This window comes from Podarcis cretensis (genome assembly GCF_951804945.1).
Source record: "Podarcis cretensis genome assembly, chromosome: 3".
NCBI lineage: Eukaryota > Metazoa > Chordata > Lepidosauria > Squamata > Lacertidae > Podarcis > Podarcis cretensis.
This window is the reverse complement of record NC_137172.1, coordinates 57,234,476-57,252,353: the sequence shown is the minus strand read 5'-3', so window position 1 is coordinate 57,252,353 and position 17,878 is coordinate 57,234,476. Positions and strand designations below refer to the sequence as shown.

The 17,878-nt window shown below is 43.9% G+C and overlaps 1 protein-coding gene across 1 annotated transcript in view; it reads right to left on the bottom strand.

Moving 5' to 3' along the window:
• Positions 1 to 16,641, bottom strand: part of IPCEF1 (interaction protein for cytohesin exchange factors 1) — a 56,431-nt gene extending 39,790 nt beyond the window's left edge. Inside the window, exon 1 of the mRNA XM_079971547.1 lies at positions 16,620 to 16,641. The gene's annotated coding sequence lies outside the window, so the exon portion shown is untranslated. The remainder of the gene's footprint in view (positions 1 to 16,619) is intronic.
• Between the last annotated feature and the right edge of the window lie 1,237 nt (positions 16,642 to 17,878).

The following is a 17,878-nucleotide window of genomic DNA, read 5'->3' as shown; positions in this document are numbered from 1 at the left end:
TATGTTTGTGATTTCCCCCCTTGGTTTTCTTGTTTTTGTAATGTTATCTTTTTGCAAGTCGCTTTGTGTGTGGGGAGTTATACGATCAGACGCTGTATAAATTTTACGAAAATAAATAAATAAAAGCATCCCGTTTGGTTACCATAAGGAAAGATTGCATCATTTGGTACTATTTGATTTATAAAAAAGGGAGGGAGTAAGAGGCGACATGATAGAAGTTTATAAAATTATGCATGAAGTGAAGAGAGAAGTTTTTGTACTTCTCTCATAACACTGGTGCCAAAATGTCTTAGGCCAGCCCTTAGGGCAGCACAGTCAGTCAGGTTTGTGATCCCAATTATCCTGAAAGTGCAATAAGAAAAGGATGTTGATATTGAGATTTCATTCCTCGATTGCTGGATGTGTGATTGTTTTCATCACATGTCTGTCTTGACATTCCATACTATTGGAGTCATGAGAACGGAAGTTCAGTTACATTGTTCCGTTATGTTGTACTATTGCTTTTAGTCTGTTCTCTCTCAGAGAAGAAGAGAGAAGAGCCATGTTTCCTTTGTTCTGTAACACTTGTATATAATGAAGTAGCTTAGATTCCACACCTCAAATACCTAGCGCGGTTGGCGCTGTGGGTAAAACCTCAGTGCCTAGGACTTGTCGATCGCATGGTCAGCGGTTCAAATCCCCGCGGCGGGGTGAGCTCCCGTCTTTCGGTCCCAGCTCCTGCCCACCTAGCAGTTCAAAAGCACACTTAAGTGCAAGTAGATAAATAGGTACCGCTTTATAGCGGGAAGGTAAACGGCGTTTCTGTGTGCTGCGCTGGTGCCGGCTCGCCAGAGCAGCTTCGTCACGCTGGCCACGTGACCCAGAAGTGTCTCCGGACAGCACTGGCCCTCGGCCTCTTAAGTGAGATGGGCGCACAACCCTAGAGTCGGACACGACTGGCCCGTATGGGCAGTGGTACCTTTACCTTTAAATACCTAGCTTCTGCTTGGACTCTGCTACAGTATTGTATGCATACAGTGGTACCTCAGGTTACAGACACTTCAGGTTACAGACGCTTCTGGTTACAGACTCCACTAACCCAGAAATAGTACCTCAGGTTAAGAACTTTGCTTCAGGATGAGAACAGAAATCGTGCTCCAGTGGCGGGCAGCAGCAGGAGGCCCCATTAGCTAAAGTGGTGCTTCAGGTTAAGAAAAGTTTCAGGTTAAGAACGGACCTCTGGAACGAATTAAGCACTTAACCCGAGGTACCACTATATATCTTCGGATATGTGTTGCAGAAGCGCATCGGGGAAAAGAAGAGTGTTGAATCATCCTGAGGGTCGCTTGTGGGGGAGAACGCATCTGCCTGGTGTTCTCTAGTTGGTGCAAGATGCCCAGTGTGGTTTAACATACCAACAGTTGGGAGGGGGCATCAGAGTACAAACAGGGCATTTGTTCAGCTGTTTCCTAAGGTCAAATGGCACAACTCTATCTTATCCATGAGAAGGGAGAAAGAGCTTCACTTCTACGCACCAATACTTCGTCACTGGCAATTGCTCATAGCCCTAAGCAACTACAATATAAGTCTACCCAGTTCAACTCTAGTGTGATACCCACACAAAGTGAACTTGGCGGATGACTCACCAAGGCCCATTGCTCCAGTAGATCCTCTGTGTGTAATGATTCAGCTCACCCACTCCCCCTGGCCTGGGTCCCCTGTCAAAACCCTCAACACCAGTCACCCCCACCTACAGCTGTGCTGCAAATAGAAGCCATCCACCCACCAGCCTAAAAAGTTGTTTCCTCTATGCAAGGCAGGATTAGCACTCCTCCTCAACCCTCAGGCAGTTTATCTGCAGATTCATTTTCCCCCAGCATGTGATAAAGTCTGAAACAGATGCGACATGGGCTCCTGAATTTTTTTACTTAATTTAAAGCATCCACAGATATGGGAGAGTTTTGTTCTAAATTAATTGGAGGAAGAGCACTGCTGTGTTGTTTAACCCAATCTCCTGTGCCATTTTCCTGATCTAAATTACATCCCAAGCTGCTATTAGCCCTCTTTGGGGGGAAACAGGAGTACCTGTATCATAGAGGTGGGCAACCGTCAAGGTTATGGGAAATGATCTAGTGAGTTTGGCAGGGAAACGGGTGGCACTGTGGTCTAAACCACTGAGCCTCTTGGGCTTGCCGATCGGAAGGTTGGTGGTTCAAATCCCTGCAATGGGGTGAGCTTCCGTTGCTGTCCCAGCTCCTGCCAACCTAGCAACTTGAAAGCATGCCAGTGCAAGTAGATAAATAGGTACCACTGCGGCGGGAAGGTAAATTGTGTTTCCGGGTGCTCTGGTTTCCGTCACAGTGTTCCATTGCACCAGAAGTGGTTTAGTCATGCTGGCGACATGACCCGGAAAGCTGTCTGTGGACAAACACCGGCTCCCTCGGCCTGAAAGCGAGATGAGTGCCGCAAACCCATAGTCACCTTTGACTGGATGTAACCGTCCAGGGGTCCTTTACCTTTTTTACCTTTCTAGAATCACCGAAGGGACGTGGGTGGCACTGTGGTCTAAACCAGTGTTTCCCAACCTTGTGCCTCCAGCTGTTTTTGGACTACAATTCCCATCATCCCTTGCCACTGGTCTTGCTAGTCAGGGATGGTGGGAGTTGTAGTTCAAAAACAGCTGGAGGCACAAGGTTGGGAAACACTGGTCTAAACCACTGAGCCTCTTGGGCTTGCCGATCAGAAGGTCAGCGGATTGAATCCCCACGATGGGGTGAGCTCCCATTGCTTGGTCCCAGCTCCTGCCAACCTAGCAGTTCAAAAGCACGCCAAAAAGTGCAAGTTGATAAATAGGTACCGCTCCGCGGGAAGGTAAATGGCGTTTCCGTGTGCTGCTCTGGTTTCAGTGTTCCATTGCACCAGAAGCGGCTTAGTCATGCAGGCCACATGACTTGGAAAAACTGTCTGCGGACGAACACCAGCTCCCTTGGCCTGTAAAGCAAGATGAGCGCCGCAGTCCCAGAGTCGTCTGCAACTGGACTTACCTTTACCTTTAGAACCACCCAACAAGGTCAAGTGGAAAAACTCAACACCAGGGGTACGCAACCTAAGGCCCAGGGGCCGGATGCGGCCCAATAGCCTTCTCAATCCGGCCCACAGACGGTCTGGGAATCAGTGTATTTTTACATGAGTAGAATGTGTGCTTTTATTTAAAATGCATCTCTGGGTTATTTATGGGGCCTGCCTGGTGTTTTTACATGAGTAGAATGTGTGCTTTTATTTAAAATGCATCTCTGGGTTATTTGTGGGGCATAGGAATTTGTTCATTCCCCCCCCAAAAAAAAAAAGTCTGACCCACCGCATGGTCTGAGGGACGGTGGACCGGCCCATGGCTAAAAAAGGTTGCTGACCCCTGCTCAAGACAGACATTTAGAATTAAAGGCCAGGAATCCTATCAACCCATGAATTTGTTTTCACTATAAGTAAAGCGTTTACTGCCATTTCAAAAAAGTTTCCTACTTTTCACCCAAGACTCCTCCTTTAGAGTAGCCAATTTAAAAAGAACTTACAAATCAACCAAATAGATTTTTATCTACCTTCTTCCCACCTGCCACTGCATAATGCAGGCATAAACTTTTTTCCTCACATCAGCTATTTTATTGTCAGTTTTTCTTATCCAGCTAATTCTAGCTGTACACACGTGATGTGTTCGTTTTCCAAAAAACTTTGCCAGCGAGCAACATGGCAACATGCTTCAAAGAATCTTCGTCCTAACTCTTAACCACACCTTAATCAGTGTTAGCACACCTTATCTGAAATTCTTTGAGCACTCTAAAGCAATGGGTCCCAAACTCCCCCCACATCCCACCACTTGAAAATTGCTGAGGCTCTTGGCAGAACACTTAAATTATTTTTCTACCTGTTGTAACAATTGTTCTAGGCTGTGCTAGGAGTTATATGGTTTTTAATCATATTTTTACAGACACACCACAAACCACCTAAATTAAGCACATGGACGAAAGTTTGGGAACCCATGCTCAAAAGCAAAGAATGCAAGGTTTGCCTAATTAGAAATATTCATTCCAATTCAAGGACTTGCAATATTGCAGCTATCTCTGTAGCTATATATAAAATTATATAAGTCAGAAATAAAAAGCCAGCTCTGTCCTTTATTTTGTAATTTTTAGTCTGGAAGATCTTGCACAACACTAATGCTCATTTAAGCAAGCAATTTTTTAAAAGTCATTAATTAGATTTTATTATAGACAGATTAGTTTTCAATAACTGCACTGGTACATCTGTTCAGGAGCTACTCTTAGTGCTATTTTTGCTTGCTAGTTTCCACATGGTGGCAGTATCTATTTCTTTACTTTTGCTATTTCATTAGATTTCATGGTTGGTTAGGATAATTAACAATAGATGTACCACTGAAGTTGAAAAAGCAGTCACATATCTACAGTGTAATGCCAAACATTTGAATCACTCGTTTCCTGAAATGTTTGTTTAACATCATAGCATTAGTATATGTGGTTGAAATTTTTTTACACAGAGAAAACAGTGAACACAGTCCTACTGATTTGAAGGGGAAATATTTAGACCTCAATTCTGTATGTACCATTGAGCTCAATGGGGCTTACTGCTGAGTAAGTCTATCTGCTCAGAATTAAACCTCATTAGGTTCGATGGAACTTATTCCCAGGCAAGGGTGTAAAGGATTGCAATTTAGGGCATTTGTGTTTCTACCCCTATATCTCAAGGGAAGGGTTTGCAAGAGGCCTACAATTTTGTTGTCAAAGACTTCTCTATGATAAGTTTTATAGAGATTATTAATGGTTGGAAGGAAAATGTAGGTGGTTTATAGACCTTAAAAGCCCCCCCCCCAGCAAGCCACAAATTCATCATTCCTTTTGACTGAATGTGGAGGTGGACTTAAATGAAAATATTTTCCATTTTCATAAAGAAATACAAGTCATAGTACTTGTATTATAAAGACCCAACATCAAAGCTCCGATTACACACAATACATGTAAGCTATAGTACAAACTTTATTCATTTTCAGTCCATGAGGTGTTTAACCATTAACTACCATCTAGGCTGCAAAGTCCTTAACTGCAAAGGCACATGTCTTTTTTTATATATACCTAATAATATTATGACTGAAGGAGAGCATGGTTTGCAATTAGGGTGTGGTTTGTTTTTGTTTTTAATTATATGGGAGCCCCAGGATCCGTTCACCTGCACCCACAAAGAGTGAGGTTCTGGGAGCCTGTTATAAAGCTAAAGGCATGAAGTTATTTTTCTTTTAAGCATTATCACACCACCAGCAGCAGTAACACACCACCTTCCCCTTTTTGCTGTGCTCCTTGCTTTGGAGGAACAGCCTGATACACAGAAAGCAAGCAAGTAAAGTCATATGTTCAGGGTAACTCCTGCTCTGTAATCCCAGGTGTAGGCATACCCCTGCAAGTGTCCTGGAAAAACTGGGGCATCCCGTTTTTTATCATAAGAGAACAGTGACCATTAGGGCTGTCGTGATCTTGTGCAATTTCGTGGCATGATTTTCCCCCAAAAAAGTGTTTTTGGGGGCCCGTGATCTCTTGTGGTGCCTGAAAACTCTCATTTTCGGATACCATTCCCCCAAAAAGCACTTTGAGGGGTTTGAGGTGCAAAAATGCATGAGATCACAGCAACCATTCTCTTGCAATAACAAAAAAGATGGAATCCTGAATTTTGACTTTAAAGTGTTAAGAGGGTACATGTATAGAGATACATACATATGGAAATACATGTGTGAAGGAAATGTGTTTTGAAAGTGCTCAAAGAATCTCTGAAGGCTCTTGTCCTTACTTTGTTCCTGGAAAGCTGTTTCTGAGACACTTAATCTTAGGGTTGTGGGTTCGAACCCCAGGTGGGACATAAATTTCTGCATTGCAGGAGCTTAATAATGATTAATAAAGGAGCTTAATAAAGAGGAGACTCTTGAGAGTCCCATGGACTGCAAGAAGATCAAACCTCTCCATTCTTAAGGAAATCAGCCCTGAGTGCTCACTGGAAGGACAAATCCTGAAGCTGAGACTCCAATACTCTGGCCACCTCATGAGAAGAGAAGACTCCCTAGAAAAGACCCTGATGTTGGGAAAGATTGAGGGCACAAGGAGAAGGGGATGACAGAGGACGAGATGGTTGGACAGTGTTCTCGAAGCTACCAGCATGAGTTTGACCAAACTGCGGGAGGCAGTGGAAGACAGAAGTGCCTGGCGTGGTCTGGTCCATGGGGTCACGAAGAGTCGGACACGTCTAAACGACTAAACAACAACAATAATGATAATGATAATAATTTATTATTTATACCCCGCCCATCTGGCTGGGTTTCCCCAGCCGCTCTGGGTGGCTTCCAACAAAACATTAAAAATACAATAAAACATCAGAAATGAAAAACTTCCCTAAACAGGGCTGCCTTCAGATGTCTTCTAAAAGTCAGATAGTTGTTTATTTCCTTGACATCTGATGGGAGGGTGCTCCACAGGGTGAGCGCCACAATCGAGATGGTGCTCTGCCTGGTTCCCTGTAACTTCACTTCTCACAGTTACTAGCTTGGACTAGATGATCCTCATGCTCCCTTCCAACATTGCAGTTCTATGATTCTGTGATTCTATGGGTGACCTGGCAAGCCCAGACTCAAAACAATTTCCTGCTTACACCAAGGTAACTGCTATCTACATCAGGTATGGGGAACATGACCTTCCAGATATCACTTAACTACAGCTCCCATCTTCCCTGCCCACTGGCCATGTCTGCCAGGGCTGGTAGAAGTTGTAGTTTAGCAAAATCTGAAGGGCTAATGGTTCCCACTCCCAAACTACAAGAATAAACTCAGAGTTGTTTTGCTTTACAGTGAGTCTATTTAGCTGAGGTAATCATGTTATCAGTGTAATGTCCATGAGGCAAACATCAAAGTACTGCAAGATTTTTCAAGATCCCACTAGTTTTAACTGGCTCTTAAATGCTACACAGTTTAATTTAAGTTTCACATATAATAGCCCTGCCCTATACTGTGCAAAGAAAATAGGTTACTAAATCTCTGGAGAATAATCACACATACACTGCTAATAACACTTAGCAAGTTACATGTTAATAGTAAAATATATACTGTGTTTAAAAATAATTTTTAAAATCAGCATCTATACCACAAACATGTCATTCCCAAAGTACTGCGGAAGGAATTATTCCATAAGAATGCTAGGGGTTGCTAACATAAAACCGGAAGTTAGACCCTTTTATTAGCCGTGAGGGCACAACAACTAACAGATATGGCAGAATTCTAAGCATGTTTAATCAGAAGTCAGTGCCACTCTGTTCAATAGGATTTATTTTCAGATAAGTGTGCATAGGATTTCAGCCTAAGAGCATTAATTCCTTAGGCTGTCATGGTTCCACGCAGGTAACTATTTCAATGCCAGGTTCATTATTGCCATCTCTGATGACAGAACAATAAAGTTATTTATTTATAGATCCAGCAAGGAAAGCATACCACTGATTCTGTTTCTTTGGCCCTCGTGGCATTTGTTTGCCACTCAGTTCTATGCAATATGCATGCAGATGACACTCAGTTTTAAGTGTTGTTTAAGTCACAGGCTGTTGAAGTTCTGGATCAATGTCTGGAGGTGGTAATGGATAAGATGTGAGCTGAATTCAGGCAAGGTCAGTCAAACTACTGATCCAGCAATACAGTTCAGCTTGGATGTTGGATAGCGTAGCACCTCCCTTTAAAATGCAGATTTTTAATCCTGGGGTGCTTCTGGACCCAATACTACCGGGGTGATAGTGAAAGACAGATGTGCCTTTGCCCATCTTAGGCTGGTGCCTTCAGTTTGTCATTCCTAGACACTAGAGATCAGGTCACTGTAACACATGCCTAACATACATCATGTCTGGACTACTGCAGTGTGATCTATGTGGGACTGCCTTTCAAAAGTATCCAGAAACTTCACTTGGTAAGATTGTTAACTAGAGCTGCTAACTGGGAATATTTAACTCCTGTATTGAAAACTGCCTGGCTGCAGCATCTAAACCAGCTGAGGTTTCAGGACTTTGAATTGAGTTGAGAAACATACTGTATATCAATCTGGAGGAATGTGATTTGTTTAGGAGCCCAAATCAAAGTGCTGGTGCTAACCTTTCAAGCCTTTTTGTCTGGGGCCAGGATATCTGAAGGGCCTTCTTCTGTACAAACATGCCTGCTTGCCTCTCATTTGTCCCATTGACCCTGATGGTATTCTTTCTTTGGAACTCACAAGGGCACATATTTTGAAGCCTATATTTCCACGCTTTACTGTGCAGCATACTTTGTGATTTTAAATTTCTGCCGGGTTTCTCTCGCCAAAGAGTACTTGCTCCAAATCTGTATCTTGGCATCCAGGGAATTCTCTTTTTATACCTATATGTTTTCCTTACCACCAGCAGTTATTGCAAGGAATGGGGAAGAAAGTCTATTCAGTTGGCATTTAAAGGTGAATTTATCTAACCGATAGTTTCTGAACCAATGCCCAAACCATAATAATAACAATAATAATAATAATAATAATTTATTTGTATCCCGCCCATCTGGAGCTGGGACCAAGCAACGGGAGCTCACCCTGTCACGGGGATTTGAACCGTGACCTTCTGATCAGCAAGCCCTAGGCTCAGTGGTTTAGACCACAGTGCCACCCGCGTCCTAATTGTTGCAGAACTTGGTGCTAAAAACCAAGTGGCATTAATCACCATAGAGAAGATTAATGCTTTGACCCAACTTTGATTCACACAGCACTTTCTCCATACATCCAAACAAACTGAAACATTGTCAGGACAATGGTGTTGTGGACAAATATAAAATGTACAAATTGGTTGATAACAGATATCACCAGAAGCAATTACTATTGTTGCAACTGCCGGTCGATAGGCCACCACAAGTCCCTTCCAACTCTAAAATTCTTTGATTCTATGAATAATTGAGTCAAAATAAGCATGTAGATTATTGCTGCTGCAAACATCCATATTAAGACAATAAAGAGATTATGTTTGTCCATATTCTCAAGGATGGCTAGGACTGATCACATGGAAAATGAGTATTTTTTTGTGAACTAGTCCTAAGCTTATACAGAATTTAGACTAAAGCTGGGAAGATTGTTTATTCCCAGGCTGTTCTTCCATGTTTTAATAAGCTTAAATCCTCTGATCTGAGCCAAGGAAATTGTTTTTACATCATTTTTCTCTCTGATCTGCCCTCCCTACTTGTGTTCTTTTTCTTTCAGACTTTCCAGTTGGTTTTATTTATGTAGAAATACAAGCATGGTAAATTTCAGAGCTATAATTTGTGGCTTCCTGTCTCCAGGATCATTCTGAAGCAGTTCTCATGCGGCCAATTCTTCCAGCTAAATATTTACACATACATACACTGCACATAACTTTTACTTATGGGCAAGCTCTCGACATAGTTTCACATAATTTTTCAGGCTCTACATGTGGTTCTTATCATGACAACATATTGAAAATATGTGCCTACAAAACACATTTTAAATATATTTATACAAGCCATTATGTGCTTATCTTTAAGGCATTTACTATATATAGAAAAAAGGGAAGATTGGATTTCCTGTTCTCATTGCCTGCCCTTAAATATATTAATCATATCCAGGCCCTTGTTTTGGAGTCAAGGCTACAAAGTGTCTTTAAAAATCCCTGCTATGCTTGAAATCCCTAGCCCAATATTGCAATAGGAGCATATAGTGCAAGGCTGGACCTGTGCAGGATAACACAATAGGGCCTCAAACAGTCCTTCATATACATTAGAACCACCACAGGACATATTTTCCTCTTATCTACATTTTGAAAAAATCAATGCAGTAGTCAATGTAAGATGTTTCTCCCAAGCAGCTGTGCCTTTAACATCTGCAGAGCAAATGACAAAACCACTACTACATTCTGTGTTAGCTTTACATCACCCTTGTGACATCAAAAAATGGCAGGTCTGGACTGAAGCTACATTCTCTTGAATAATCTTTCTGAAGCGACTGAAACTATATAGGCATTCTAAGCTTTGGGGTGCATACCCCACAGTTTTCCATAAATGCAATTGGTGCTGCATAGAATCAATAGGACAAGGCTTTCTACTGACTTTAAAAAACTTATTTACCATTAATTTGGTAGAATTGCCCAATGGTGAATTTTTGAAATGCAGGAGGTCATTGCCACACCCCCAAGATAATCTACAGTCATGTGCCCAAGGAGAACCTAAAAATTCAGGCAGCTATGTTGATCTTATATCGTACAAAGACTGGAGAAAGCTGAATGGAGTTTGTAGATTCTCCCCACAGCCCTAACACTCTGGCTGTGAAAAGAGACTGCTAAAGAGGTCGAACTGGGTGGATAAGTGTATGTGTTCACTGCAGATGTGTCCACTGGCCCCCAAAGGTTTATGATCGCTGCCTTATGTCCATCACAATTGGACTGCTGCAATTATTGTGTTCAATACTCGCTACTTCAGAATACAGTGGTACCTCAGGTTACATACACTTCAGGTTGCATGCGCTTCAGGTTACAGACTCCGCTAACCCAGAAATAGTGCTTCAGGTTAAGAACTTTGCTTCAGGATGAGAACAGAAATTGTGCTCTGGCGGCATGGCGGCAGCGGGAGGCCCCATTAGCTAAAGTGGTGCTTCAGGTTAAGAACAGTTTCAGGTTAAGAACGGACCCTCAGAATGAATTAAGTACTTAACCCGAGGTACCACTGTAAATTTTGGAAGCTGCAGTCGTTGCAGAATGCAGCCTCAAGGACATTAGTAGGTGCCACAATATGCCTAGCCTGCACCAACTACCAATTTACCCCTGGGCACAGTTCAAAATGTTGCTGATTACTTTTAAAGGTCTAAATGGTTGGAGCTGGATACCAGAGGGATCACTTCCTACCATGCTATCCTGCTTACTCTTCTCTAGGTTCACTCTTTTGGAGTGTTGATGCTCTGAACCTTCTATCTTATGCTCAGCATGTAATACGGTGGCATAGTGTGGGTTGCCAGAGCCCGGGGCCACACGGATGGGAGGGAGGGAAAAGGACAGAGCATGCATGCATGTTCAACTGCTTAACAGCATCGGAGTCACCCAGGAGATTGTAGCTGCAGAGATAAGAAAAGTAGAGAAACTCCGTTGTCTGGAGAGGTCACTTCCTGGTTCGCATGGAGAAGCCGTTTTCAACGGAGCCCAGCAATGGAAGTGTGCAGCTGTATTGAGGCAGCATAAGGTTTTGAAAGTTTGCACCCCCAACAACTTTCGGCCAGGGGAAACTGCCCCTGCGCCCCCCCACTATGCCACTGCATGTATATACAGTGGTACCTTGGGTTACAAACACCTTGTGTTACAAACACTTCAGGTTACAGACTCTGCTAACGTGGAAGTAGTACCTTGGGTTAAGAACTTTACCTCAGGATGAGAACAGAAATCATGTGCTGGCAGCAGTGAGAGGCCCCATTAGCTAAAGTGGTACCTCAGGTTAAGAATGGTTTCAGGTTAAGAACGGACCTCCGGAACAAATTAAGTTTGTAACCAGAGGTACCACTGTATAGGTAAATAAAACCTTATAATCACAGAAGTGCCATCAGTTCCTAGTGATCTTAATTCCGAGAAAACCCAACCAGCCTCTCACTACCTCTCTGATGGTGTAATAGAGGGGGAAGAATTCTTCAGGGCATAAAGAATGATGTTGTCTGCCAGAGCATTGGGGAATTGGCTGACCTCCCTTGCTCTGGCAAGTGAATGAGGAGATAATGAAACATTTCAAGTTTGTGTGTGACAGATTAGCATAGAGGAAATCAGAGAATATGGAGAGTTATCAAACAGAGGCTCATTATGGCTTTGATTTTCTCTTATTTGGTTCCTGCTTCATGCTAATAGATTAAATGTTAACACATTTCTGCAAGTTTGTATGCATTTGTAATTAAAAGAAAGTGAACGCATTTCAGTTGGCTGAAAATCTTTTGTTCAAGCGCAGAGTTATGCTGTCTAAAGTAAGCACAGCTGAGTTCAGTGGAGCTTACTCCCAGGAAACTGCATAAAATTGCAGTTCTTCTTATCCTAATAACCTGCGTGCATGAACGTGTGTGAATATCTATAAATATATTGTTACGCACACCCAAATAAGACCCACAGGATCAAAGGGGAGTTGCTTCTAAGTAGGTGTGCTACAGCTACAGCTGTGGAGAGCAATCCTGTGCACATTTACTCAGAAGTAAATTACACAGGAGTTCAATTGGATTTACTCCCATGTAAATAGGTGTAGGAAATTGCAGATTTGGTCACACAGTTCTGTGAATAATAATAATAATAATAATAATAATAATAATAATAATAATAATTTATTATTTATTTTATACCCCGCCCATCTGGCTGGGCCTCCCCAGCCACTCTGGGCGACTTCCAAAAGAATATTAAAATACTATGATACATCAAACATTAAAAGCATCCCTAAACAGGGCTGCCTTCAGATGTCTTCTAAAAGTCTGGTAGTTGTTGTTCTCTTTGACATCTGGTGGGAGGGCATTCCACAGGGAGGGCGCCACTACCGAGAAGGCCCTCTGCCTGGTTCCCTGTAACTTGGCTTCTCGCAGTGAGGGAACCGCCAGAAGGCCCTCGGTGCTGGACCTCAGTGTCCGGGTAGAACGATGGGGGTAGAGACGCTCCTTCAGGTATACTGGACCGAGGCCGTTTAGGGCTTTAAAGGTCAGCACCAACACTTTGAATTGTGCTCGGAAACGTACTGGGAGCCAATGTAGGTCTTTCAAGACTGGTGTTATATGGTCTCGGCGGCCGCTCCCTGTCACCAGTTTGGCTGCTGCGTTCTGGATTAGTTGTAGTTTCCGGGTCACCTTCAAAGGTAGCCCCACGTAGAGTGCATTGCAGTAGTCCAAGGGGGAGATAACCAGAGCATGCATCACTCTGGCGAGGCAGTCCACAGGCAGATAGGGTCTCAGCCTGCGTACCAGATGGAGCTGGTACACAGCTGCCCTGGACACGGATTTAACCTGTGCCTCCATGGACAGCTGTGAGTCCAAAATGACTCCCAGGCTGCGCACCTGGTCCTTCAGGGGCACAGATACCCCATTCAGGACCAGGGAGTCCTCCACACCTGCCCGTCTCCTGTCCCCCAGAAACAGTACTTCTGTCTTGTCAGGATTCAATCTCAATCTGTTAGCCGCCATCCATCCTCCAACCGCCTCCAGACACTCACACAGGACCGTCACCGCCTTCACTGGTTCTGATTTGAAAGAGAGGTAGAGCTGGGTATCATCTGCATGCTGATGAACACCCAGCCCAAACCCCCTGATGATCTCTCCCAGCGGCTGCATGTAGATGTTGAAAAGCATGGGGGAGAGGACAGAACCCTGAGGCACCCCACAAGTGAGAGCCCAGGGGTCTGAACACTCATCCCCCCCCCACTTTCTGAACACAGCCCAGGAGGAAGGAGCGGAACCACTGTAGGACAGTGCCCCCAGCTCCCAGCCCCTCAAGACGGTCCAGAAGGATGTTATGGTCGATGGTATCAAACGCCGCTGAGAGATCCAGCAGAACTAGGAAACAGCTCTCACCTTTGTCCCTAGCCCGCCAGAGATCATCAACCAGTGCGACCAAGGCAGTTTCAGTCCCATGATGAGGCCTGAATCCCGACTGGAAGGGATCCAAATGGTCCGCTTCTTCCAGGCGTGCCTGGAGTTGTTCAGCAACCACTTGCTCAATCACCTTGCCCAAGAATGGAAGATTTGAGACTGGGCGATAGTTGGCCATCGTGGCCGCATCTAAAGATGGTTTTTTAAGAAGTGGTTTGATAACCGCCTCTTTCAGCGGGTCTGGGAAGGCTCCCTCACGGAGGGAAGCATTCACCACCCCACGAAGCACATCGCCCAGTCCTTCCCGGCTAGCTTTTATAAGCCAGGATGGGCAAGGATCAAGGAGACAGGTGGTTGGTTTCACTCGTCCAAGCAGCCTGTCCACATCCTTGGAGGTAACAGATTGGAATTGATCCCATGCAATTTGACTAGACAGGACTCTAGCACTCTCCCGCCCTGGCCCTGCTCCCACGGTGGCGTCTACCTCTTCCTGAATATGAGCGACTTTATCTGCAAAAAACTTTGCAAAATCACTGCAGGAGATCATGTGGCCCGTACTGGGCCCCGATGTAGCAGGTGGTTCCGCTAAATTGCGGACCACCTGAAAAAGTCTCCTGCTGCTGTTTTCTGCAGATGCTATAGAGGCGGTGAAGAAAGTCTTCTTCGCCGTCGCTACCGCCACTTGGTAGGCTCGACATTGAGCTCTAACCTGTGTCCGGTCAGCTTCAGAATGAGTTATCCACCACCGGCGCTCTAGCCGTCTCAACGATTGTTTCATTGCCCTCAGATCCGTGGAAAACCACGGGGCTCTCCGGGCTCCATGCAATCGGAGAGGGCGCTTCGGAGCCAAACAGTCAATAGCCCTGGTTAACTCCACATTCCAGCGGGCCACCAGGGAATCAGCTGAAAGGCCATCAACATGGGATAAAGCACCCCCTACCACTCTCTGGAAACCATTTGGATCCATTAAGTGGCGGGGGCGGACCATCCGAATCGGTCCCACCTCCCTGCAGAGGGGAAGGGTCGCGGAGAAGTCCAGTTGCACCAGGAAGTGATCTGACCATGGCACTTCTTTTGTTTCACTTTTAGTTAGTGTCAGGTCACCAACATCCGTAGAGGTAAACAACAGGTCCAAGGCATGTCCGCGGCTATGGGTTGGGCCAAACTTATTCAGGGACAGCCCCATGGAGGCCATGCTTTCCACGAAGTCCCGAGCGGCCCCTTGTAAGGTCATGTCGGCATGGATATTAAAATCCCCTAGGACAACCAAACTAGGCGTCTCCAGGAGAACATCTGCCACGACCTGAAGCAGCTTGGGCAGGGAATCCTTGGTGCAGCGGGGAGGTCGGTACACCAAAAGGAATCCTGTACTGCCCCTATTGCCCAACTTCCAGAACATGCACTCAGAGAACTGGGTCTTCCCAATAGGACGCCTGGTGCAAACTAATGACTTCCTAAAAATCACTGCAACCCCCCCTCCCCGCCCACAAGGCCTGGGTTGCTGTGCGTAAGAGAAACCTGGTGGACAAGCAGCGGCAAGAACAGGCCCATCTGCTTCATTCAACCAAGTCTCTGTTACACATGCCAGGTCAAATCCTCCATCCATGATCAGGTCATGGATGGCAGTGGTCTTATGAATCATTGACCTGGCATTGCACAGCAGCACCTTCAGGTCATGTGGGTATCCCTTGCTGATTCTAGTATCCATCCGGTCAGGACCAGACCTGGAGGCAGGGATAGTCCTCAGACAACGACTAAACCTGCCTCCTCTGTAATGACATGGTCTGGTCTTAGCGTAACTCCTCCTCCTACCCGAGATCACTGAGATTGGTTGTCCCAACGCATCCCCCCCTGTGGAACATGCCGCAGCCATTTTGTTGGCTGGGACCCACTCCCCGGCAGCCCTGACCCCTCCCCTTAAGAACAAAATAAAGCCTTAAAACAATGAAAACAAAACAAAAAAGAAACCCCAAAAAACAAAAAACAATACAAATAAAAAACTGTAACAATTACAAATCCATCAAAATCAAACAAATTCCCAACTAAACATCGATCCCACCCCCACCCCATCCCTGCATATACAACAATAATAATGACAATAATAATAATAAAGAAATAAAAAGGAATGACATCTTTAGTTTGCATTCTGAAACTCTCTTTTAAGCCTTCTCTTCTGGATGAATGGGAGAAAACCTAATGCTAAAAGCCATGTGTTAGAAAACAAATAACCCAGAAAAATAAGTCCTATTTTATTCAAGCTACTTGTTTTAAGCATTTTCCCCTGCATGAACTTTACCAAAACACACATACAAATACTGCTTTGTGCTTCTCTGAATGCAGTCCACAGTGACTGGCCCAGATAAATATCAACACTATGTCTATTTGAGGAAACAGAGAAAGAGCCTGTTGAATATACAGACAGTAGCTGATTCTGGTCATAGTAGAGATCTGCAGTCCTCATTGCGCCAAAGGCCTATTAATCTCACTCCACTATCTTATCAAGGCAGAGCAGATCTCTGGTTACTGGTATGCTCCACAACTGTGCACAGACTGCAGTTTTGCATACATGGAAGTCAATGGAATTTTAAGAGACCTAACAATAGGCAAGATTGCACCCTTTACAGTGGTACCTCGGGTTAAGAACTTAATTCGTTCTGGAGGTCCGTTCTTAACTTGAATCTGTTCTTAACCTGAGGTACCACTTTAGCTAATGGGGCCTCCCGCTGCTGCTGCTGCTGCTGCTGCTGCACAATTTCTGTTCTCATCCTGAAGCAAAGTTCTTAACCCGAAGTACTATTTCTGGGTTAGCGGAGTCTGTAACATGCAGCATCTGTAACCTGAAGCATCTGTAACCCAAGGTACCACTGTATTTTTAATAAGAAAGCATGAAAATATTATATTTGTCCAAGGTTCATTAATTTTGCAGCTAGGTAACACTGTATCTGAATAGTTTACGCAGGGGAAAGTACCATTACTTCAACCACAACAAAGCCCGGATCTTACCTATGCTTTGTGTGCCTTTCTCTGTGGCTGACTTTTTAAGCTTCAGAAAATAATTGAGGCAAAATGTTCGCTTCTCTTTAAGGTGCAGTCCTGAGACATCTTGACATTTTTTGGTAGCTGGGGAAATCTCTATAATCCCACGGCACCTAGTAAAACTCTTTTACACACTCTTCAAATTTGGGAAAGTTCCTCTCTTGCTTCTCTAATATCCAGTTTTGTTATTGTTGTAAAGCCTCCATTGTTACGCACATGTGCTATGTATATGCTACAGGGCTACCTGGAAGGAAGTGGTTTCAACATTTAGAGAGTTTGCACTCTCACATTGGTCAGTTTGTAGAGCATATTCTACGACCCTAGACAATATGCAGCAGCAATGAATGTTACCTATATTATAAATGCAAAAAGAGCAGCAGTTCTTCCTAAAACTATTTAATTATTATTATTTATAAAATTTATTTATAAAGTGTATATATTGCTCTATACCCACAGGTCTCAGGGTGGTGCACAGGATAAAATCACAACATAAAAACACAAAAGACACAATCAAAACAAAAACAACCCAATAACCCCCCTTGCTAGGGAAAACCAAGGGCAGAAAAACCTAGACTGACGTGGGTGCGGGATGGGAAGAGAAGTGCAGTTTAACAGAGAATTGTCTGTGGTTATCAGTCCACCTAGTAAAACACAGCAAAACAGGGAAGCATTCAAGAACAGTTTGCACAAAAGAGAAATATATTTCACAGATGTCAGAAAAAGGACGGGTTCTTTATTTCCGCAATATGTCCGATGCATTTCAGTCACAAATGCCTTTGTCAAGGGCTTATCTAAAAAGATAATAATGTGATATTTATTATACAGTTATTAACCCACACATAAACATTCTTTAAAAACTTAGGATATATTAACATCCCAAGTGTAATAAAATTACTGTACAAATAAGTATTGAATGGAATACCTGGAAACAGCCACAACACATTAAAACACATGACCGTACTTGTTTCTTAATAAACCAGTCTCAAAGCTCACTGTTGATTTAGGGCAAAATCTCATGGAAGGGCACCTCCAGTGCACATTGAAATACATCCTGTAGGAAAGGGAGAAAGCATCTTCTCTAAACTCCCAACGAGCTATTACCTTCAGCAAATCTATATGAACAAATACATTTCTATATAGTAGACTTTGATGCTGTATGATGTAATTGACCTTTCACCCTTTGGTATATCATTTAGAGCAGTGGTTCAGATGGTACTGCCCCCTAC